The following is a 23,750-nucleotide window of genomic DNA, read 5'->3' on the forward strand; positions in this document are numbered from 1 at the left end:
TTTGTTAGTATTATGATTTGGGTTCTTACATCTAAGATCGTGAGAGAATTGACCAATATTTTTTATTTCTTGCACACTGCAGGATAAAAATTTTATGCTATTCTTAAAAACAAGTTGGGGAGTGTTTTTCCTCAATTTTCTTTAATTTCCTCCGACAGTTGTGTACAATTGATATCATTTCTTTTTTAAATGTTGTAATTATTTATCAGTAATACTGTTTCTTTTTGAATATTCTTTGTGGGAAGTTTTAAAGAAAAATTTAACTTAATTGAAGTATAATCTACAAATAATACAATTAACTCATTTTAAGTGTACATTTAGATGAGTTTTGAGAAATGTATGCATGTGAATAACTGCAAGATATAATATTTTTATCATTCTGAAAGTTCTCCTTATGCTCTTTGAAGTCAAATCTACTACGTCTTGGCCCAGGCAACACTAATATGCTTCTATCAGGAAAGATTAGTTTTGCCTGTTCTGTTGCATCATATACATAGACTCAAACGGTATGTAATATTTTTTTTTGCTTTTACCCAGTACAGCATTTTGAGATTCATCCATGTTGTTATGTATACTGTTTCTTCCATTTTATTGTTGAGTAGTACTCCATTGTATGAACCTTACACAGTTGGTTTATCCATTTGCCTGTTGATAGATATTTGAGTTGTTTTCAACTTTTGGCTATTGTGAATACAGATGTTATGAACATTTATGCCAAATCAACTCCTTTTGTGGTCATGGACTTTTATTTCTCTTGGGTAAATATCCAGGAGTGAAATATTTGGGTTGTACTGTAAGTATACAGTCATTTGTTAAAAAAACGTGCCCAGCAATACAGAAATGTGGTTGTATCACTTTACCCCTCTTGTTAGCATGAAGGAATGTCTGAGTTGCTCCATGTGCTTGCCAACGCTTGGTATTGAGAGTCTTTTAAGATTTAGTAAATACTTCTGTGGTGTTAACACTGTGGTTTTCATTTGCATTTCCCTGATGACTAATGAAGTTGAGCTTCTATTTCTGTGGTTAAATGACACTCATCTTTTTTGCGAAGTGTTTTGCTATGGTCTGAATGTTTGTGTCCTGCTAAAATTTATAAGTTGAAGCCCAAAATTTATATGTTGAAGGCTCACCTCAATAGTATTAAGAGGTGAGGACTTTAGATGATGATTAATAGCTTTATAAAAGAAGTTAGAAGGAACTTATTTTTCCCCTCCACCATGTGAGGACACATTTAGAAGATGTCATCTGTGAAGAATGGGCCCTCACTAGACAACAGGTCTGTGGGTACCTTGATGTTGGACTTCCCAGCCTCCAGAACTGTGAGCAATAAATTTCTGCTGTTTATAAACCACCCAGTTAAAAGATTTTGTTTTATCAACTTGATTAGACTAAGACATATTTATTCTAATTTTTTACTCACTTTTAAAAAATTTGATTTTCTTTTCATATTGAGTTGTTTCATATTGAGTTGTGAGATCACACACACACTCACACACACACTCATGATTCAAATCTTTTGTTAGATACATGTATTGTGATTCCCCACCCCCCACAGATTACTTCTTGTATTTTCCTTTTCTCATAATATTTTTCGAGGAGCAGAAATTTGAATTGGAATAAGCCCAATTTATCATTTTTATCTTCTATGGCTTATGTGTTTTTGCATCTTATATCAGAAATCTTTGCCTACCCCGAGTTGATAAAGATTTTCTTCCATGTTATGAAAGTTTGTAATTTTAGCTTTACATTGAATTTTGGATCAGTATCAAGTTAATTCATCACCAGCAGTTGGAATGGTAGGTATTTTAGACTTTAGCAGTTGTAACAGGCTTCCAGTAGTACCTCATTGTTGTTTTAATTTGCAATTATCTAATAAGGTATGATGCTGAATATGTTTCCATATGTTTAATTTTCATCCGAATATCTTCTTCAGTGATGTGTCTGTTAGAATTTGGCCCATTGCTGAATCCGGCTGTTCATTTTGTAACTGTTGAATTTTTTTTTTTTTTTTGAAACGGAGTCTGGCTCTGTCTCCCAGGCTGGAGTGCAGTGGCCAGATCTCGGCTCACTGCAAGCTCCGCCTCCCAGGTTTAGGCCATTCTCCTGCCTCAGCCTCCCGAGTAACTGGGACTACAGGCGCCCGCCACCTTGCCCGGCTAGTTTTTTTGTATTTTTTTTTTAGTAGAGATGGGGTTTCACTGTGTTAGCCAGGATGGTCTCGATCTCCTGACCTTGTGATCTGCCCATCTCGGCCTCCCAAAGTGCTGGGATTACAGGCTTGAGCCACCATGCCCAGCCTAACTCTTGAGTTTTAAGAGTTCGTTGTGTATTTTGGCTAATGGCTCTTTATCAGATAAGTTTTGCAAATATATTTTCCCATCTGTGGCTTGTCTTTTCATTCTCTAATAGTGTCTTTTGCAGAGCAGAGGGTTTTAATTTTAATAAAGTCCAACTTATCAGTTTTTCTTGCATATGTTGCACTTTTGTTGTTGTATCTAAAAACTGACCTCAAACACCAAGTCATCTAGACTTTCTTCTATGTTATCTCCTAGAATTTTATAGTTTTGAATTTTATGTTTATGCATATATTCCATTTTAAATTATTTTTTGTGAAAGGCATAAGTTCTATGTGTCTAGATTTAATTTTCTTGATGTGTGAATGTTCAATTTTTCCAGCACCATTTCTTGAAAATACAATGTATGTTCCATTGAATTGTATTTACTTCTTTGTCAAAGACCAGTTGGCTGTATTTGCATAGGTCTATTTCTGGGTTTTTTATTCTGTTCCATTGATCTATTTGCCTATTCTGTTGCCAATATCATGCTGTGATAACTGTCACTTTATGCTAAGAGCTGAAGTTGAGTAGTGTCAGTCCTCCAACTTCGTTCTTATCCTTCAGTGTTGTATTAGTTACTCTAGTCTTTGCTTTTCCATATAAGCTTTAGGATCATTTCTAATTGCACTGAATCTATGGATCAAGTTGTGACAAATTTAAAAGAAGTGATGCCTTAATTATATTGAGTCTTCCTATCTATGAATATGGAATATCTCTCCATTTCTTTAGATGTTCTTTGATTTCTTTTACTAGAATTTTGTAGCTTTCCTCACACAGCTTCTATAAATATTTTATTAGATTTATACCTAAGTATTTCTTTTAGTTCTTTTATTTTTCAAGAAATAGTGTTGTTATTAATTTCATATTTCAGTGATTTATTGCATCTGTAAACAAAGAGAGTTTTATTTGTTTCTTCCCAATCTGTATGCCTTTTGTCTCGTTTTCTTGTCTTACTGTATTAGGTAAAAGTCCTAGTACAATGTTGAATAGGGTTGGTGAAAGGAGACATCCTTACCTTGCTCCTGATCTTAGGAGAAATGCATGTAGGTTTGTAACAATTAAGTATGATGTTACATGTTGTAGATGTTCTTTATCAAGGTGGGGAAGTTCACTTTTATTCCTAGTTTGCTGAGAGTTTTTTTGTTGTTAAATCACAAATGTTGGATTTTGTCCATTTTTCTCCCCTGGTAAATTTTTTTTTTTTTTTTTTTACCTATACTCTATTGAGGTGAGCACATAGATTTTTTCTTTAGCTGTTGATGTGATAAATTACATTAATTGATTTTTGAGTATTGAACCAGTCTTGTAGACCTGGTTCTTACAATGTGACATGATTTTTTGACTTTATGATGGTGTAAAAGTGATACGCATTTAGTAGAAATTGTACAAGTACCCATGCAACAATTCTGTTTTTCACTTTCAGTATAGTATTCAATGAGCAATACTTTACTTTAAAATAGGGTTTGTGTTAGATAATTTTTCCCAACTATAGGCTAATGTAAGTGTCCTGAGCATGTTTATGGTAGGCTGGGCTAAGCTGTGATGTTTGGTAGGTTAGGTGTATTAAATGCATTTTAAATTTATGATATTTTTAACTTGCAATGGGTTTAATCAGAAAGTAACCCCATTGTAAGTTGAGGATCATCTGTATGTTTATGAATGATAGTGGTCTGTATTTTCCTCCCTTGTAATATTATTGTCTGGTTTTGAGGCAAAGGTAATGCTGGCCTCATAGAATGAATTAGAAGGTACTCCCCCTGCTTTTATTTTTTGGAGGAGATTGTAGATAAATGGTATAATCACTTCCTTAAATATTGGCTAGGATTTACTAGTGAAGCCATCTGGGCCCAGTACTTTCTTTTTTGGAAAGGTATTAATTATCAGTTAAATTTCTTTAATAAGCATAGGCCTATTCACATTACTTATTTCTCTTTGTGTGGGTTTCAGTAGGTTGTGTCTTTCAAGGAATTGATCCATTTCGTCTAAGTTATCAAATTTCTGGGCATTGAGTTATTGATGATATTTCTTTATTATCCTTTTAAAGTCTGTGATATCAGTATTGATGACTCCTCTCCCATTTATGACATTAGTAATTTGTGTTTGTTTCAGTTTGGTTCCTTTAAAATGGAGAGTACCCTTTTAGTGATTAGGAGACACACAAGATGGAAATAAAGAACATTTTATCATTCATAGGTCCTAGAAGTATAGGTCACACTCAGAGGCCACATGGAGGTCAACGAACACCTGGAATGAAAGAGTGTATAGACCTGGCATGTCTGCCTTTATTGGCATCCAGGGAGGTGGTCAGAGCATGACAGCAAGGGGGTCTGAGAAGATTGAAAGATTTGAAGCTAACATGCATGAAAAGAAGCTTTTGCCACATGGGCCTAACCTAACTTTGCATTTAGTTCAGCATCTGGGTGTGTATATTTTTGAAAAAGGGCCAGCAGTGAGTGAGAGGGAAAAGGAAAGGAAGTAGTTGGGACTCCAGGTTTAGGTGGTTAGCTAGGGGCAAAATGTGGTATCTGTGGGCCCATATAAAGACAACAAAATGAATGCTGAGACAGCAGAGTAATATTAAGGTTCAATGCTGTGTCTTCTCTCTCTTTCTCTTGGTTAGCCTGACTAGAGATTTTTGTGTATTGATCTTGTATCTGGCAACATTGCTGAACTCTATATATTAGATGCCTTATGATTGTCTATGAACAAAGGTGTAGATCTGCAAGTAGAGATAGCTTTACTTCTTCTCCAATCCAGATGCTCTTTATTTCTTTTCCTTGAATGAGTGTCATGTCTCGGGCTTTCACTTACAATGTTGAAAGGAACTGTTGAAAGCAGACAGCCTTGCTTTCTTCTGAACTTAGAGGGAAAGTATTTAGTCTTTCATCATTAAGTATGATGTTATTTGTGGATTTTTTTGTAGACTCTCTTTATCTGATTGAGGTAGTTTCCTTCTATTCCTAGTTTCTTGGGTGTTTTTAATCATGAAAGGGTGTTTTATTTTGTCAAATGCTTTTTCTATGTATATTGAGATGAATGTTGCAGGTGGTGAGCAACTACCCGGGCTGGTTGCATGGGTGGTAAGAAGAATTTACCAAGGCAGTTATAGGTGTATAGAAAGGCAGATTCATTAGACAAAGTATGACAGTACATTGCAAGGAAGCAACGGGCAGGTCAGCAAGAAAGGAGCTGACTGCAAAGAGATGAAGGCTTGCTGGGGGATTTTATAGGATGGTGCTTGTGCTGTGTGCTGAAGAAGGCTTTATGTAGTACTGATAACACCAATGATGTGTGAGTTAACTTGCATTTTTCTATCAGCCAAGGGGCAGGTAATAGCTGAGTGCAGGATGATTGTGAGCTATTTGTGCAGGAGGGCTATGTGTCCTGGACCATGAAGAAAGGCAGACTTACGGTTTATATGTTTTCTTTTCTTGTTTTTCCTTGGTCCTGCCAGCCTGACTCCTTTTTCCTAATTAGGATTTCACAGTGAACATGTGTTTTTCCTTAACTCTATTGATATGTTGTATTACATTAATAATACATTGCATTCACATGTTAAATCAACCTTGTATTCCTGGAATAAATCCAACTTGTTCATGGTATATAATCCTCTTAGTGGTTACCACTGGGATAACAGTTAACATGTTAACTTAAAATAACTTAACTCGGATTAATACTGACTTAATTCCCATTGTGTAAAAAAACCTTTCTTTAATGTAGCTCTGTTTTCTCCCTGTTTCTTTGTATTATTGTTGTTATAAAAATGATATCTTTATAAAGCAGTTAACAAAGCTTTGAAAGTTTTTTATATAGTTGCCTTTTAATTCTGATAGGAGAAGAAAAAGAGGTACAAACACAAATATACTTATATTGTCTTTATATTTACTTTTGTCGTTACTTTTGTTGGTGTTCCTTATTCTTTTGTATGTGAATTTGAGTTACTGTCTCATTTCAGCCTCTGAAAGACTTCATTAATATATCTTATAGGAAAAGTATGCTATCAGCAAATTCACAGTTTTTGTTTATTTTGGAATGCCATAAGGATAGTTTTACCTGATATGGAATTCTTATTTGACAGTCTAATATATTCAATGTTATCCCACTGCCTTCTGGCTTTTTTGGTTTTTGATGTGAGAAAAAGCTGTGAAAATCCCTTGAATGTGATATATAATTTTTCTCTTGCTCCTTTCAAGATTCTACTCTGTTCATTTTGTTCTGCCTTTTTTTTTTTTTTTTTTTTTTACACTTTGTACTTGAGTTTTGATACTTTCTATTGGTATTATCTTTGAGTTCACCATTTTTTTCCTCTTTATCTTTTTACGGTGTCTATTCTGATTTTAAATCTATCTGGTAAATTTTCCACTTTTCCATCTTAGATTTTATTTTCTATCTTCCCATTCTCTGCTAATTGTGTTCATATTTTCCTTTACATCCTTTGACATATTTATAACAGCTGTTTTAAAGTACATGATTGGCAATGACAACATCTTCATTTCTGGATCTGTTTCAACATGACTGACTTTTTTGTGATTATTACTCATAATTTTTTGCTTTTTGTCCTGACTAGGAACTCTGGATCAGTTCCTGAACTTTGTGAATTTCATACAGTTGAGTGCTGGATTTTGTTGCACTTTCCAAGAAGTGTGTTGGACTTTGTTCTGGCAGTCTGTTAATGACTTAAACCTTGGGGGCAAGCTGTGTTCTTTCAAGGCTTGTTTTTTAACATTTGGAAAGAGGATCTAGTTTCACCCTAACTCTAGGGTGCTTACCATAAGGGCACAAGTTTCTGCATTTTCTACTGAGTAACCTGGGTGTTCAGTGAGGACTCTTCACTTTTGCTAGTTGGAATTGAAATTTTCCCAGCTTTTTTTTTTTTGGAATCTTGCTCTGTCACCCAGGCTGGAGTACAGTGGCACAATCTCGGCTCACTGCAACCTCTGATTCCCAGGTTCAAGCGATTCTCCTGCCTCAGCCTCCCAAGTAGCTGGGACTACAGGAACGTGACACCACACCTGGCTATATATACATATATATATATATATATATATATATATATATATATATATATTAATTTTTAGTAGGGAAGGGGTTTCACCATGCTGGCCAGGTTGGTCTTGAACTCCTGACCTTGTGTTCTGCCCACCCCAGCCTCCCAAAGTGCTGGGATTACAGGCATGAACCACTGTGCCTGGCCAATTTCCCAGTTTTGTGTGGGTTTAAGGTTGCCCAGTTTTTCTTGTCCAACCTTGTGAAGTTTCCCACTGTTCATGTGAGGCTCAGTTTCCAGCCGAAGACTCAAGGGGATTCCATGCAGGTTTTAGCAACTCTTTCTAGGTAGAGCATCTCTGGCACATGGCCCATGTGGTCTAGCTGTCTCAGCCTCCCCAGCCTCTGAGCTCTCTTTGTTCAAGGCAATGGCACTGCTGTGTTGTTCTTCTGGCTCCCCTCCTTACTCAACAGCATGGGAAGAACCTCCCGTCAGAAAACCAGGACATTGTTAGCATCAACTTGCTTGTCTCTATCCTCACAGTCATGTGCTGCCAGTATCTGAAAAACAATAGTTTCATATATTTGTGTAGTTTCTAGTTTTTTTCAATGGAATGGCAATTCTTATCCTGGATACACCATCATCCATCTTTTTACTTTTAACCTACCTGCGATCTCTAAAACACAGATCTGACCATGTGATATCCCTTCTAGAAATCCTTCAAGACTCAGTGTTTACTACCGGACATAAAGATGAGGCCCCTTGCCTAGCATACATTCCCTTTCTTGTGCCCTCCTGGAACCAAGTTGTGATGGTTAATATTGAGTATCAGCTTGATTGGATTGAAAAATGCAAAGTACCGTTCCTGAGTGTGTCTGTGAGGGTGTTGCCAAAGGAGATTAACATTTGAGTTAGTGGACTGGGAAAGGCAGACCCACCCTCAATCTGGGTGGGCACCATCTAATTAGCTGCCAGTGTGGCCAGAATAAAAGCAGGCAGGAGAACACGGAAAGGCTAGATTGGCTAAGTCTTCGGGCCTCCATCTTTCTTTCATGCTGGATTCTTCCTGCCCTCAAACATCGGACTCCATGTTCTTCAGCTTTTGGACTCTTGGATTTATATCAGTGGTTTGCCAGGGGCTCTCAGGCCTTCAGTCACAGACAAGGCTGCACTGTCAGCTTCCCTATTTTTGAGGTTTTGGGACTCGGACTGGCTTCCTTGCTCCTCGGTTTGCAGACGGCCTATTGTGGGGTTTCACCTTGTGACTGCGTGAGTCAATTCTCCTAATAAACTCCTCTTCACATATTCATTTATCCTATTAGTTCTGTCCCTTTAGAGAACGCTGACTAATACACAAGTGCACCCCTCTGTCACTGCACATTTTATCCTGAAGGGTATCACGGACTTGCCTGTCTAGACCCTCACTCACAATAGATTGAAGCACCCTAAGGGCAAACTATAGCTGATTATTTCCAAGATCTTAGCACTGTTGTTGATCTACAGAAGGTGCTCAATGCTTGCCTTGTAAATGAATTATTACATCAATTAACAAAGGAATAAATTCATAGCCATTTTAGGTAATATGTAATATTAATTAGGTATGCTTATGTGCTAGAAAGTATTCAAAATAATTTTCATGTATTATCTCATTTAATCCTCAAACCATCCTAATGAGACAGATACCATTGTTTTATGGAAAGGATAGTGACTTGATCAGGTCTTCATTGACTGAGTGGTGATTCTAAGATTCTATTTTGGGCAGTTGGACACTAAAACCTGTATTCATAGCTGTATGTCATGGTCTATTTCTCCAAAATAAAATTTTATAATAGACCGGGAACAGTGGCTCATGCCTGTAATCCCAGCACTTTGGGAGGCTGAGGCAGGCAGATCACCTGAGGTTGGGAGTTCGAGACCAGCCTGACCAACGTGGAGAAACCCTGTCTCTACTAAAAAATACAAAATTAGCTGGTCGTGGTGGCACATGCCTGTAATCCCAGCTACTCGGGAGGATGAGGCAGGAGAATAGCTTGAACCTGGGAGGCGGAGGTTGCTATGAGGCGAGATCACATCATTGCACTCCAGCCTGGGCAATAAGAGTGAAATTCTGTCTCAAAAAAAAAAAAAAAAAAAAAGAAAGAAAATTTTATAATAAAATCTAATATAAAAACCTTATAGTAACCTATAAGCATTGTATTTTTCTGTTAGTTCTTCTTTGTCAGAGGAACAAATCTTCCCAAGAAGACCCATGGAGAACACAGAGAATGCTGCCAGAGTCCCAAAGAGCAATAGACAGGCAGTTTATCCATTTAATTTTTCCAGGGTGAGAATGGCCCTGGTGATTCATTCTGTGCTCTCATTAGAGCAATTATCCAGCTAATAGCTTTGATTTGGATTTGGCCAAGGCAGTCACTGCAGCTGGAGCGCACCAGAGAACAAACAGATGGACTGCAAGGAGAAGCCTGAAGGAGGCCTGGGATTTGATCTGACAGTCATGGGCAAAGAGGTTGGTCCCGGCTGTTCAGGCCAGCCACACTGCATTTATTGATGGGACTTGCTCCTCTGTGCCCTTCCTTCTCCTTCCTACTGATGTCAGCATAGAAGGATGATTATGAGGTTCCAGTAAGGTGACCCCTAAAACTTGGAAAGAGTAGAAATGAGGCTGTTCTCTGCGAGGCCATCTATGCAATTATTACATCTCAGGCTGTTACGGCAGAGATATGCAAAGTCACCTAAGTGATGGAATTATTCCCAGGCCAGCAAGTCTTGACTGTCACCCAACCATGTTGTTAAAGTAGCTAAAAATAGGACATTTCAATCAGAAAGGGATGGAGGTTGGTTAATGTTGCAACTGCATAGCTCAATTCTGTTTCCCTCTCTCGTTGACACGAGTTGCTCCAAAGAACACTTCCCAATAATAGCCTCGCACTTGGTCATTGACCTCTTCAGTGATGCTGTTTCTGATTCCCAAGTTTGTAATTGGAGTGGGAGTACTTGGGTTGGTGAAAGCCTCATTTTGCTCCATGGTCTTTGGGGTAAGAGCTATTATAGTGAGGAAGGCCAAGTGGAAGCCTCTGGAATGTTGACCTGCTCTGGTCAAGACACTGAATTAAAATCAGATATCAAATCCCAGTGGGAATGGCAGCTACCCTCAAAAAACTAAAGGATACAGGGATGGTACCCATTATATTCCCATTTAATTCACTGATTTTATGCACAAAAACCAGATGGATGCTGGAGGGTATTGGTGGACAACCGCAAACTTGACCTAGTAATGGACCTGATTGCAGCTGCTGTGCAGGGGTTGGTACCTTTACTAGAGAAGAGTAGCACAGCCCCAGGTGGATGGGGTGTGTCATCCATCTGCTGAGTGTGGTCTTTTCGTCCCTTATCAGGAGGAAAGAGGAGAAGCAGTTTGCATTCCCGTGGGTGGACCACAGTACACATTTTGGTCTCATCTCAGGCCTGTTGTATCTTCTGCCCTGACATAATATAGCCCAAAGGGAACTGGACCATCTGTATATTCTGCAAAACACCACCTCAGCCCCAAATATCACCGGCATCATGCCAGCTCGAACTGAATGAGCTATCAGTGGCAAGTGCATTTTGTTTTTGGTAAGATGTATGTACTCTAGAAGGTAGAAGGAAAGCCCTTCCAAGCTCTGAGGGCCTGCCACATCAGCAGTGCCTCAGTCTCTAATGGTCTGAGCCATGCCAAGATAGTCTCTCTAAAACAAAGGGCAAGTATTTGCATCTCACACTTCCCACCAGTAAGAAGGAAGACAAGGCCTGGCCAACCTCTTAGGTACAGGGGCAGCGCATTACTCACTTGGGATATTTTAGTGTTCCCTTTTGGCGAGTGGTGCAGGAGGCTGCCAGCTTTGAGAGGGGTCTGGGGTAGGAGAGGGGTTTGGGGTAGGAAAGGTCTCTGCCAAAGATCCCCATGGTGGTGCCAGCACTTGCTACAAGGGCCTTACGTCTGAGCAGGCCTTATGATACAGGAGGTACCTATGGTGGAAAATATGCCAAGAGGAGTTTAGGACAAGCTCCAACAGAAGAGTCCCCAGGGCGTCAGAGCAAGAATGCACCATCTGCACTGGGAGGCTTTGTTTCCTTCACTCCAGGATCCCCAGGGGCTTCAACAGTGTCAGGCACAGAGGAAGCCCCTATTGAGTGACTGCTCAGGGAGTTTGTGAATTGATAAATGAAAAATACCCAGTAAAGTCCAAGGTCCCTGTGCTCTGGCCTTTGCCTGTCTCTTGATCTGATTTCTTGCCACTCTTCCAAGCTCCTGCCCTCAATGTGCAAAGCTCACTGCTGCTTCCCAACCTCCCAGAGTCCTTGCTCTTTAGGGTCCCTCTGCCTGGAACACATTCTTCCTGATGCCACATGGCCCCTCTGTCACTTCACTCCTCAGAGAGAGGTCCATGAACCCAGGCTGAAATTGAAGGGCCGTTACTCCTCATTTCCTCTATTTTTTCTTAAAGCAACTATGGGCAAGGGTTATTTTATTTCTTGCTGTTTCCCAGATCTTACAACAGTGTTGGGTAAACAGTCAGTACTCAAAATATTTGTTGAATAAATAAAGTAAGTTTAAGGGTGTAACAAAGTTAAACCAGTCTCATTACTGCAAGCTTGCTCAGAGACTTTAAATGCAATGTGCATTCATCAGGGATTTCTAAAGGGGAGATGCAGCAACGAAGATTCTCCAAAATTCATTTTACTGTAGAACTGTCTTTGCCATCTCTTAGGGCATTGTACTGTGGGCCACATTTTGGACAACTCTGAACTGAGGTAGTCTCAGGCTGCAAGAGGGACACTCTCAGGAGAGCGCCAGGCTGTCCTCTTTGGCAGCCTCCCTCGGCACCTGCCATCTGCTGTTTAATATTCTCCACCTGCACTTCCAAAATGACTCCACACCAGAGCTCATTTCAGGTCCTGTGTACCCCAGGATGTCTTCCCTGGCTATTCCTCCTCCCAGTGACCTGTCACTATGAAGGGACTTTGATGGTGAGAAGGAAAGTGATTACAGGGGCCTCCTCAATACTTTCATGCTGCTATTTCACCTGTGCATTGCTGTTTAGAGTAAATGTATGTATGAGTTTTATACTGAGATGTCAGGTTCCTTGGGGGCAAGAACCAGGGCTTGCTTTCATTGTAGGTCTGAGCAAATGATTGTGGAGGAACTATTGGAATGAATGACCCTATGGACAGCCTAAATGGTTAAAACTTCCATTCTTTTCAAAATTTTTTTTTAATGAGTTCTCACTATGCTGTCCAGGCTGGAGTGCTGTGGCTATTCATAGGCGTGATCACAGCATATTATATCCTTGTACTACTGGACTCAAGTGATCCTCCTGCCTCAGCCTCTCGAGTAGCTGGGACTATAGGTGCATACCACTCTGTCTGTCTTTTTTTTAGGAAAATTTTTTACAAGCTCTTGGGGCATTATGGAGAGGAGATTTCATAGTTAGGACTGAGACATGCTCAGCAGAGTTCTGGCTGAGAGGACAGGCAACATGAGCAGCCTGGGGCTGGGGGTGAAGTTGGAAGGGGTTTCCTTGAGCTAGCCTGGGGCAGGAAGAGTCACAAATGGGGAACCAAGGCAGGTGTACATATTTGTCACATCATTCAGAGGGTTCTTAGATTCAGAAGTTGGATGGATAGACAGGGGTTCCAGGAATGAATTTGGTATACTGAGAATTGCAGAGCAGGTGCAGAAGAACTTGAGACTCTGGGCAAACCCACTGTATTAGTCTGTTCTTATGCTGCTACAAAGAACTGCCTAAGACTGGGTAATTTATAAAGAAAAGAGGTTTAATTGACTTATAGTTCTGCAAGGCTGGGGAGGCCTCAGGAAACTTAGAATCATAGTGGAATGGAAAGCAAACATGTCCTTCTTCACATGGTGGCAGGAGAGATAAGTGCCAAGTAAAGGGGGAAAAGCCCATTATAAAACCATCAGTTCTCATGAGAACTCACTCACTGTCATGAGAACAGCATGGGGGTAACCACAGAGAGTAAGGTGCTGCTATAAAGATACTTGAAAATGTAGAAGCAATTTGGGAACTGGGTAACAGGCAGAGGTTGAAACAGTTTGGAGGGCTCAGAAGAAGACAGGAAGATGTTGGAAAGTTTGGAACTCCCTAGAGACTTGTTGAATGGTTTTGACCAAAATGTTGACAGTGCTGTGAACAATGAAGTACAGACTGAGGTGGTCTCAGATGGAGATGAGGAACTTGTTGGGAGCTGGAATAAAGGTGATTCTTGCTATGCTTTAGTAAAGAGACTAGTGGCATTTTTGCTCCTGCTCTAGAGTTCTGTGAAACTTTGAACTTGAAAGAGATTATTTAGGTTACTTGGTGGAATAAATTTCTGAGTGGCAAAGTGTTCAAGAGGAAACAGAGTACAAAATTTTGGTAAATTTGCGGCCCGATGATGCAATAGAAAAGAAAAACCCAGTTTTCAGGGAAGAACTTCAAACCCACTGCAAAAATTTGCACAAGTAATGAGGAACTAAATGTTAGTCACCAAGACAATGGGGAAAATGTCTCCAGGGCATGTCAGAGATCTTCATGGCAGCCCCTCCCATCACAGGCCTGGAAGCCTAGCAGGGAAAAATGGTTTCCTGGGCTGGGCCCAGAGCCTTCCTGCTCTGTGCAACCTCAGGACTTGGTGCCCTGTGTCCAAGTTGCTTCAGCTCCAGTGGTGACTAAAAGGGAACAAGGCACAGCTCAGGTCATTGCTTCATAGGGTGCAATCCCCAAGCCTTGGTGGCTTCCATGTGGTGTTAAACCTGTGGGTGCACAGAAGTCAAGAATTGAGGTTTGGGAACCTCCATCTAGATTTCAGAGAATGTACAGAAACACCTGGATGTCCAGGCAGAAGTTTGCAGTGGGGGCAGAGCCCTCATGGAGAACATCTGCTAGGGCAGCATGCTAGGGAAACGTGGGGTTGGAGCCCCGACAGAGAGTCCCCACTGGGGCACTGCCTAGTGGAGCTGTGAGAAAAGGGCAACCATCTTCCAGCCCCCAGAATGGTAGATCCACCTACAGCTTGCACCATGCACCTGGAAGAGCCACAGAAACTCAATGACAGCCTGTGAATGCAGCCAGGAGAGGGACTGTACCCTGCAAAACCACAGGGGCAGAGCTTCCCAAGGCTGTGGGAGACCACCTCTTGCATAAGCATGACCTGATGTGAGACATAGAGTCAAAGCAGATCATTTTGGAACTTGAAGTTTAATGACTGCCGTATTGGATTTTGAACTTGCGTGGGACCTGTAACCCTTTTTTTTTGGGCCAGTTTCTTACATTTGGAATGGGTGTATTTACCCAATGTTTGTACCTCCATTGTATCTAGGAAGTAACTAACTTGTTTTTGATTTTACAGGCTCATAAGCAGAAGAGACTTGCCTTGTCCCAGGTAATACTTTGGACTTGGACTTTTGGGTTAATGCTGGAATGAGCTAAGACTTTGAGGAACTGTTAGAAAGGCTTGATTGTGTTTTGACACATGAGGACATAAGATCTGGGGAGGCCCAGGGGTGGAATAATATGGTTTGGCTGTGTCCCCACCTAAATCTCATCCTAAATGTAGTTCCCATAATCCTATGTATTGTGGGAGAGACCTAGTGGGAGGTAATTGAATCCTGGGGACTGTTTCTCCCATGCTATTCTCACGATAGTGAGTGAGTTCTCACAAGATCTGATGGTTTTATAAGGGGTTTTTCCCCCTTTGCTAGGCAATTCTCCTTCCTGCTGCCATTGAAGAAGGTCCCTTTCTTCCCCTTCACCTTCCATCATGATTGTTTCCTGAGGTCTTCCCAGCCATGCAGAACTGTGAGTCAATTAAACCTCTTCTCTTTATACTTACCCAATCTCAGGTATTTCTTCATAGCAGCCTGAGAGTGGACTGATACACCAGCCCATAGTTGCCTTGGTGCGAGACTCTCACTGCAGTTGGGGGCCCACTGTGTGGGCTGGAGCTGAGTAGGTTTTGTGAGAAAATGTGTAAACAAACTGATTTCTTTTTGGTAACTCCAGCATACATTTGTGTAACGGGGTGCTTGTCAGCTGAGAGCTCAGATCAGCGTTTTTAAGATTGTGTTCTGATAAGGCTCACAATGACTTTCCCCAAGTCTGTTCTCATCAGAGAAAAATGCCTGACCCATCATCACCGGGATGATGCCTGTTATTCCTATTATAGATTAAATGTTTGGGGAATGTGCTACCGGGTAAGGGTGTCAGGGGCATTTCTTGCAACTTTAAGTGGATCAGTTGGTAATAGATCTTCCTGGTTAAATTCCAGCAATCGCTGTCACATGAGACTGACTTTACTTTCTGACCTGTTATGTAGTAGCTGTGTAGACTTGGACAAGTGATTTAATTTGTTAAATCTCTGTTTTCTCCTATAAATGATGTAGGATTAGATGATGCTACGATTATAATATGCATAGCACCATTATTACATATATTCTTATCCTAATCACCAATATTATGACAGTTCATGTCTGTAGAGCTCTTACAATGAATATTTGTTAAGCAAATAAAATGAGTTTTAAATATTATGGTATAGAAAAAACAGGGTGGGAAGGTCAGGCACAAGGGTTTTTTTAAAAAGGCAAAATGAAACCAGGCTTGGAAAGAGTTGGGAGCTGGCTAATACAATTAATTGAATTATTGAACTAGTGATATAGGAACTTTTATGTAAATAATCAAACAAAGGAGCTACTTATATCTCAGACATTCCTTCTGAGCTCATTTTCCTAATCCCGGATTATATTCTTTAGATATTCTTTTACTGAGGGTCTTCTCAGTTTTTGTTTGCTAGAAAGCATCTTCAGGTCATTGAATTCTTCACAACTGACAGTTATTTTCACTCTGTAGCCTGGTGCTTTCCACTGCCTTTTGTCTTTGCTGCGGCTGTTGAGAAGTCTATTGTTTTTTTTCAGATAAGCTGTCTTTTCTCTTTGACTGCTTTTCAGATCTTTGCCCTTGATGTTTTACAGCTTTGATATAATTAAATGTATTGAATCCTCTTTCTCCCATTGCTTTGCATGTTTACATTCTATTTCTCTTCAGTTATGATACAGTTTGGGTCTGTGTCCCTACCCAAATCTCATGTTGAATTATAATCTCCAGTGCTGGGGGTGGGGCCTGGTGGGAGGTGATTGGATCATGGGAGTAGTTTCTCATGGTTTAACACCATCCTTCCTGGTGCTGTCACCATGATAGTGAGTTCTCCTGAGACCTGGTTATTTAAAAGTGTGTGGCACTCCCCTCTCCCTCTCTTCTTCCTGCTCCAACCATGTGACATGCTGGCTCCTCCTTTATCTTCCACCATGATTGCAGTTTCCTGAAGCCTCCCCAGAATCTGAGCAGATGCCAGCATCATGATTACTGTACAACCTGCAGAATCGTGAGCCAATGAAACCTCTTTCCTTTATAATTTGCCCAATGTGAGAATGGACTAATGCAATTTATTTCCTCAACAAATACTTGTAGTTTGGGTCCCTGTTTTAAGGATATGGGATTCCAGCCCAAAGGTGCTCACATTCTAGCAGGGAATATAAACATTAGACATAATAAATAAGTAACTTAGCTCATAGAATAAGCTAATTCAAAGAGTTTTGAACACTGTAGAGCAAGGTATGGAGGAAGTCATATGGGGTGGTTGAAAATGATGATAAATAGGTGATGAAGGTCATTGAGAGGGTGACATTCTGTTACCAAAACACCACTGATTCAGTCTACATTCTGCTGCTGACTGCACAGAAAGCCAGTCACTGAGACAACGAGTATTGCCAGGGAAGAAATATAACTACATGCAGGAAAACAGGAATGAAGAAGGGATAAGAAAGAAGAGTTGGTCAACAGGAAATCTGTAGTCCCTTAGGCAACCATGATGGGTGAGGGGGTCTGTCACTTCACAGTCCGAATGTAGTGATCTGGTGAGTTACAGTTACCTGATACTATCTAGGAGGTCTGATGGTTGGTTTCCTGAGAATAGAACTCAGATAAGACAAATGTAAGTTTCTCAAGTTTTAAGATATGGAGGGTCAATTTCTATGTTTATTCAAAAGAAACCATAAGCATTAGTTCTATGGGACAAAGGGTCTGGTTTCAATTTGAGCAAAGAATGAACTTAATTGTAATTAACTGTAACATTTTCGCCTTCACACTTGACTTACACTGTCTGGAGTGAATCAGAACCTTGCTCTCCACCTGTAATACTAGGATCACACACTCTGCCTCTACCTGCTCCCTCTTACCTTGCGTTCCTGTTGTCCAGTGCTTTTGTTCAACCTGGTTTCATTGCCCCTGAAATGCTCATTATGGGGGCCTCTGCAGGGACTCCAAATATAGCATTGTTCTTTCCCCCTCAGGCTCTGAGGAATTTCTGAAATAAAACCAATATCAAGATTGAGGTCAAAAACATCGCCTTCATTCCTGTGGGTGGCTAACCTGGAAGATGGAGCTCAAATCCCAGAAAGAGGCAGGCCCACCTGCTTGCCCCTGTGCTTTTCATCCCTGTGTGGTGTGTTTGCTCTCAGGCCTCTCTTCCCACTGTCTTTTCCTTCCTTGATTTTTTTTTTATTTTGTTTTAAGGAGCAGAGAATTTAATAGGCAAGAAAGAAGAGAAGGCAGAAAAAAGAGGCTCCCCCGTATACAGACAGAGCAAGGTGGGATTCCAAAGTTGAAAGAGGACGTCCCCAGGTGTGGTGGACACCAGCCAGGTATACACGCAGAGGCTGGAAGAGGCAATGTCTTGTCACCCTTGCTGGAAAGGAGGTTTTTGGTTAGCGTACCTTTCTGCTGAACTCCTCAAAGAGGGCTCTCACTTCCAAGTCTCTGCCTTAAGTGGAGTTCATGACTTCACTCCTGTCTCCGTGTTGGTTACAGAGGTCAAGATGTGCTCCTACCCCAACTTGCATGTGCACACATGTGTATATATGCATACAGAAAGACATACGCACAGACATGCAAACACATGTACACACACACGTGCACACAGTCACACACGCACACACACACGTGCACACAGTCACAAATGCATCCATAAACACACGTACACATACACAGACACACACACGCACAGACATAGGCACACACAGACATACACAGACACATGAACATACAGCCTCCCACCACCCAACACACAGACACATAGACACACACCCTGGGAGTTGTGGTCTCAGTTTAGGTGCTTTCCATTCTGGTTGTCAGTTTCTCATTCTTTTTTAAGCCCTCGGGGTTTTCCCTTACTCTCTGGAGAGTTCAGCTCTGTATATAAAAGCACGCTTGCAGATCTAACCAAGCATTTCTAGGGATTTGCAGTAGGAGGATTTGAAGTTATATAGTCTCTCACATTCCAGGAGGTGGAAGATTGGGTGATTTTTAAAAACACTCCCCACACTATTCTGCACCTTGCTTTTCACACATCACACGATGTCTCAGGATTATTTTCGTACAAGTGCATAAGACCCACTTCTTTTTTCTTAAGTGTTGTGTAGTATTCCTATATCTTAATTCATTTACTATTTCCCTTTTGATGCACTTTGAGATTTTTTCCAGTTTTTCAGTATTAAAAACAATGATGCAATAAGCATTTCATGCGTGTCCACATGCACATTTTCAGGGTTTCTCTATGGTAGAAACACAGCTAGAGTTATTGGGTTAAATAAGCTGTCCATGTCTAACTTGAAAGCACTGGCAAAGCTCTATCCAGACAATATCAGTTTCCATTTTCACAGATGATGTATGCATGAATTCCCTTCACTCCAAGACTTCTTCATCCTTTATGTTGTAGGGGGATAATGGCTATACAGAGAAATAAAGTGAAATCAGGGTACAAAGGGAGGCAGGGGTACTATTTTGAAAAGGGTTGTGAGGGATACCCGAGGGAGAAAGGGAGGGAACCCTGCAGGTATCCTGGGAGGCATGTCAGGAGAGAAAACAGAAGTGCAAGGGCCCTGGGCAGGAGTGTGCCTGGGCAGCAGGGCTGGAGAGAGAGAAAGGAAGGGAAGGGACCAGCCAGAGACGTGGTGGGAGCAGATGGGGTGGGCCTGGGGGTCTCTGTGCAGATGGGGTGGGCCTGGGGGGTCTCTGTGCAGATGCCGGTATGACTCACAGTGAGACAGGAAGCCATTAGAAGTCTAGGAGCTGAGATGGGGCAACACTGGCTTTTGTCTTGGGAGGGTTATTGTGGCTGTTGTACTGAGAATGAACTGTTAGCAGATGTGGAAAGAAGTGAGGAAACCAGTTAGGAGGCTCCTGTGGAAGCCAGGAGGCATATGGTGACGTCTCAGACCAGGAGGAGATCAGTGGAAGTGATGAGAAGTGATTGAATTAGGGATTTATTTTTAAGACAGAGTCAATAGGATTTGCTGAGAGATAATGTGTGTGTGTGCATGTATCTGTGTGTGTGTGTGATGTATACAATTATTTGTATACAGAATAAGAATTTCATCCAACACAAGTTGTCAAACTGGGAAGGTGTATGATAGATGCATAGATAGATGAATAGATGGATGAATAGATGAATGAATAGATAGATGAATAGATAGATAAAGAAATCGATGGATGGATAGATGAATGGATAGATACATGGATGGTTGGATAGATACATAGACATAGATAAATGCATAAATGGATTGATAGATGATGGATGAATTGATGGATGGATAGGTGGATAGATACATAAATGGATGCATAGATACATAGATAAGTGGATAATTGGATAGATAGATGATGAATCAAAGAGTGGAAGGGTAGATAGGTGAATGGAATGGAGAGGTAGATACATAGATAGAAGACAGATAGATAATGCATAAATGGATAGACAGGTAGTGGATGAATGGATAGATACACAGATACATAGAGAGGTGCATAGATAGATAAATTGATGCATAGGTAGATAGATGATGAATGTATTAATAATAGATAGATGGACAGACAGACAGAAAGAAAGCAAGATTGATAATGCCTTTCAGAGAAAAGGAGAGACAGTGAGAGGAATGCAGGACCAGAGTGTGGGGGTGCAGTTTGATGAGAAGGGGAAGAAAACGAAAAGTAGGTTGGAATGAACTAGTCTGCTCATGCCACCATAATCGCTGGCACAGACTGGGGGCTTCAGCAACTGAAATTTATTTCCCACAGTTTAGAGAACAGACATCTAAGATCTAAGATGAAGGTGTTGGCAGGTTTGGTTCCTGATGAGGTCCTCTTCCTGAGGACCTGTGGGTGGCTGCCTTCTTGCTGTGTCCTCACGTGGCATTTGTTCTGTGTAAGTGGAGAGCTCTGGTGCCTCTTCCTCTTCTTATAAGGACTCCAGTCCTGTCTCAATAAGGCCTTGTTCTTCTGACTTCATTAACCTGAACCACCTCCTTAAAAGCTCCATCTACAAATATAGTCACACTAGGTTTAAAGCTTCAACATATAAATTTTGGGGGGACATAATTCAGTCCATAATATTGGAAAATCAAATTTATTTTTGTTACATTAAGTTTGAGATGCCTATTAGATCACCGAGTGAAAGTCCGGTGGAAAGCTGGCTTTATGAGTTCAGGAGACAAGGATGGGCTGGCGATGTGAATTTGGCAGTTGAACGTACAAAATTTGTGTTAAAAGCCATGAGAGAATCTAAGAAATGGACCAGGAAAGAAAAGCAAAGAATGGAAATCTGATCCCTGAGGCATGTGAATATTTAGAGGCAGTCCTTTCTGTGGAGTAGACACTAGCCACAGAATTGCCTGCATGTAGAATTAAACCCTCAACTCCCTTCTTTTTTTTTTTTGAGCTCTGAAGACACCCCTTACATTCCTGAGAACTTAGCCATGTCTGTAGTGCCATGATTGTGTATTCACCAGGGACTTCTCAGGGACTGTAGGGGAAGCATTTCAAGCTATTTAGCTTTAGCTTCAGCTTCAGCAGGTGTCAATCACAATGCTTCCCAAAGTGGTGGTACTGATTTACAATCCCACTTGGAGCTGCCATTCTTTAAAAGAAGTTGGTGTAGGAAGAAGGAAATGGGAATGTTTGGAGAATCTTCTCCCCACTCCCCCAAGCTCTGGATATGGGGATGGGTTACTCTGAGGTCCTGTGGGACTGAGTTCACTGCAGGGCATGGACCTGTGCCCATCTTCTTTGACAAACAGACTGCTGTTTGGGGGCCTAGAAATGTGCCTTTTATGCTCTTGTTCTGGATCAGGAGTTCTCCACCTCAGCACTATTGACATGGGGAACAAGATGCTCCTCTGTCCCAGGGGGCTGTCCTGTGTATCATGGATGGTGGAGCAGCAAGCATCCTTGGCCTCTACCCACTAGATGCCAGGGTCCACTCCCAATCACAGCAATCAAGCATGTCCCAGACTTTGCCCAAAGGACCCCATGAAGGAAAATAGCCTCTAGTTGAATCCACTGTCTGGTGCAGACCAACCAGGTTCCCAAAGGCAAGAATGTTGCATATCGCTCTTATCTACATAGGATGAAAAATGTGAGGACAGTCGCCAGACTCACGTTGAAATTTAATTACCACTGTAACAGTATTAGGAGGTGGGGCCTTTAAGAGGTGATTAGACCATGAGGGTGGAGTGAATGGATGAATGCCATTGTCTTGGGAGAGGGCTCCCGATAAAAAGATATGAGTTCAGTCCCCTCTTCTCTCTCTGTGTTCCTCTCTTTGCCCTCCTGCCATGGGACGATGCAGCAAGAAGGCCCTCACCAGGTGCTGGCACCTTGATCTTGGACTTCCCAAATTTCAGAACTGTGGGGAAAGAAGTTTCTGGTTTTTATAAATTACCCAGTCTCAAGTATCCTTTCGTAGCAGCACAAAACATACTAAGACAACAGATTTGTGCAAAACCTCCTGATATACTGAGGGGGCAAACCAATTGCACCCTGAAACCACAGATCTCTGTCTCATCATCATGTCTCCTTTCATTATAAAATTACATAGTATACACCACTAATTACACAAATCATCATCTGTTGGAAAAAGCAAACACAGCAATCATGGTTTAATAGAAATTAAAATAGTTTACTCTCATCAAATGATTACCTTGCCATCCAAGGCAAAAATGACAACTTCTGGCATGAACCCAGCCCCTATTTACAGCTGACTCCTGAATTGAGGGTGGTTGTATTTTAATATGAATTATTTGTATACGGAATAAGGATTTCGTCCAATACAAACTGTTCAACTGGGAAGGATTAAAACTGGAATCTTTCTGCATAATTAACCAGCCAAGGGGACACGCTTAGAAATAAGATGTCAGAAACATTTACCCTGGGCAGCTGGGGGCAGAGCAGGCTGCCAGGCAATCAGTGGTGAAGCCGTCCAGGCCACTGTCCCCAGCTTGGGGACAATTAAATGATCCTTTCCTTTGCCATTAGCCACAGGCTCAGCTGCTGAGGGCTTAAATGTTCATGAGAAGATTTGCATGGATCCACACAGCCCCTTCCCAGGACATCTCTCTGAAGGGTGCCTGTGAACTTGTGTTTGGTATTTTTTTTTTTTTTTTTGGTACCAATTCTGGGCCTCTCCCTCTTCTGCCTCTGAGGTTTCTCGTTAGAAGGAGTGGGAGCCACGCAATGGGTGCCAGGAGAGAAAGCCTGTACCACCCCAGGGAACCCACTTTGCTCACTAGGCTGGGACCCCAGGGGATCCAGCGGGAGCAGCAGGGCAGCCGTAGCCCATGACTTTGATGTTTGCCTGTCTTCACTCGCTGTCTTTGTTCTTCTTAACGGAAGCTGCTTCTCTCACTTCTCTTGTGGTTTTCAGAAAGACCATGAAGCAAAGATCAGAAGAGCTGGTTCCTGGTAAACCATTAACTGGCCATTTATTATGTGAGCAGGTTGTTGCTGAGTCTGGCCAGCCTCCCTGAGAGGCATGCAAGGCAGTGCTTGGGGTTTGCTGGGTTAATATTCTGGTTCTCTGTCTCTGAGCCTGTCTTCTCATCCATGATGGGGAGGAATCACAGCTCTCTGGGAAGCCAGGGTCCCGTAGGCAACAGGCTCCATTGCAAGACTCAGAGGCAGGGGCCTTTGCTGAGCTGTGGACAAGTTACAGGAGCCAAGAGGTCAGGGAACCCAGAGACCACGCAGGAAGGGCAGTGGGTAGCACACTAGGGGCTGATGGGACGTGGGGAGGAGAAAGCACTCCTGGCATCCCGGACAGAAGGTGCCCTGGAGAAGCGAGAGAGCAGCTGCCGAGAAGTCACACCCAGGCAGAGACAGAGAGGGTCAGAAAGAACTGACTTCTCTTTCTCCCACCTACCATGGCCTCCTGGTGCCTCTCGCTGGCCAGAGATGTAGGAGCCGGGGTGATGTGGTCTCAGGGGTCAGCCTACAGGACACAGGGAAGGCAGAGGACAAACCTGCGGGCATGAGTGAGCAACCCCATCTCAGGCAGGGTGACCACAGTGA

Source organism: Macaca thibetana, chromosome 1, assembly GCF_024542745.1.
Source record: "Macaca thibetana thibetana isolate TM-01 chromosome 1, ASM2454274v1, whole genome shotgun sequence".
Lineage (NCBI taxonomy): Eukaryota > Metazoa > Chordata > Mammalia > Primates > Cercopithecidae > Macaca > Macaca thibetana.